Here is a 2,094-nt window from a genome sequence, read left to right as displayed (position 1 = left end):
GTGAGGTATAAAATTAGTAAACTTGTTTATTATTTAGAGATTCTTATTATCTGATCTTGAATTAAAAATTTAAAATAAAAAATGTTAGGGACTGGGAAAGAATAAAGAGGAGTGAAATATGGTTGATTTATAAGATTATGAAAGAATTTTATATTGTTGGGGGGCGGGAGGGGAAAGCCAAAATTTGGAAAGAAGGCAAAATATGAATGCACGTCTTTGCACTGTAATACTAGAGCATTGTCTAACAGGACTTCCTAGGAATTATTTAACCAATTAGGGGTTCGTTCCTTTGATTAGGGCCCTGATTCTGAGAAGTTACCTACTAACTTGTATTTTTTTTAAATCAAGTAGAGTCTATGGCTATGCCACCCTGAACAAGCCCAATCCCGTCTGATCTCGGAAACTAAGCAGGGTCTGGCCTGGTTAGTACTTGATGGGAGACCATCTAGGAAGACCAGGTGCTTTAGGCATAAAAAATAAAAAAAATAAGGGATTGTAAACCGACAAGGTCCTTGCAATCTGTGAGGTCAGCCAAGGGTTGCCTCACCTAAATAAAATAAATAAAATAAAATAAAATACAAATGAATCCTGTCGTATAGAAAAGATAAGTTTATACATAATTTTATTGCCCTATAGGACTCTAACTTAGCAACATTATTCTACTTTTTTTCATCTAATGTGACTTGTATAATTTTGCCAACAGACTATATACATCTATGTTCCTCAGTTGCTCTTTGAATCATGCTATTAATTCTTCTGTTCGTAAATTAAACAATCTGTGATATGCATTATTTTAAATTTCTGTCACATTTTAAACTTTTTAAAAATGACAGTTTCATGTTTTGTTTTACTTTTGTACTTGCTACTTGCATTTTTTTGCTCAAATTCAAGAACATAAGAACAAATTTGTCAAATATACATAATTTAAATAAAATTTAACTTGTATTTTGCATTTATATAGCATTATTTTACCAAAATTTTTTCTCTGATATCATTGACCTGATTGGCCATAAGCAGTAGCACTATTCACATACTTAACTGAATAAAGCAATGCAGAAAAAGTTTTAAAATTTCGATGATATTAAATTTTAAACATCACAATGGATATCCACATCAGAAAAGGAATCAGGATCATTGCCTCTTTAAAATAAAAACTACAAGGTCTCTTCTCAAAACCCAACTTCGGAAATACTAAATATTTAAAAAGAGTTGTATATAAATTAATCTAATAAACTAATGTTTAACACAGTAGGGAAATCCTTGAAAGAAAGTTGGTTCTCAGTCAGTGCTGCAGTTGTGGTTGGTAGAAAGGCTGAGGTGGTTAGAAAGCTGTCTGGCTGCGGAAACCAAAGAGAAGTGAGAGCAAGTTAGGATACTTGCCTGTTGAAGAGAATAGAGAGAGGTGGAACTAGCTATTGATAAATGTTTTAGTTAAAGTTCTCCTGAGATATAGAATCATCTCTCCCCTTCTGCACCATCCCCTACCCTCGCCTCCTCTCTCTCTCTTTTCCTCTCCCTCCACCCTCTTTTTCCCTCTCTCTCAGTCAGTCTCTCTCCTTCCTAGCTCTTGCCTGAGTCCAAACTTTTAATGACTAGAAGTCCAAATTTTGCTTGTGCCTCACAAGGGTATTAGTGAGCACATCCACTACCATTTTTACCCCATGATTCTCAGACCCATGAATCCTGGATATGGCAAAAACAACATATATGTTGATTTCTAATTTAAACCATATACTGCATCTTAGAGGACATTATCCTATGCTTCAAGATAATATCCCCTATATCCCCTATCTGGTACCATAACTGAGTCTTCAAAAGGCCACTTCAATGTTCTATCAGGCCAGCAACTTCAGGAAGATGAGAATGTGGTTAATATGATAACACTAACCAATTCCATGAGCGTGAATTCATTGTCTCACTTTACTTGCTATTAGATGAGTTTCATTTGGCTTTGCTTTGGGTTTGTTGTTGTTATTATCAATGCTATGTGAAAAACATGAATATAGCATCTCAATAGTCCACAGATAATGGTTTTGGCAGAAGCATTGTAGGCAAGAAAAGCAAACCCATATTCAGAGTAAGTGTCTATTCTAG

The 2,094-nt window shown here is 34.7% G+C and overlaps 1 pseudogene; it reads left to right on the top strand.

Annotated features, from left to right (window-relative positions):
* The first annotated feature begins 352 nt into the window (after window positions 1-352).
* Window positions 353-470, top strand: LOC112473983 (annotated as a pseudogene).
* The last annotated feature ends 1,624 nt before the right edge of the window (window positions 471-2,094 follow it).

The sequence above is a fragment of the Pteropus alecto genome, unplaced genomic scaffold (genome assembly GCF_000325575.1).
Source record: "Pteropus alecto unplaced genomic scaffold, ASM32557v1 scaffold311, whole genome shotgun sequence".
In the NCBI taxonomy this organism is placed as follows: Eukaryota; Metazoa; Chordata; class Mammalia; order Chiroptera; family Pteropodidae; genus Pteropus; species Pteropus alecto.
This window is presented reverse-complemented; position numbering and strand designations above follow the sequence as displayed.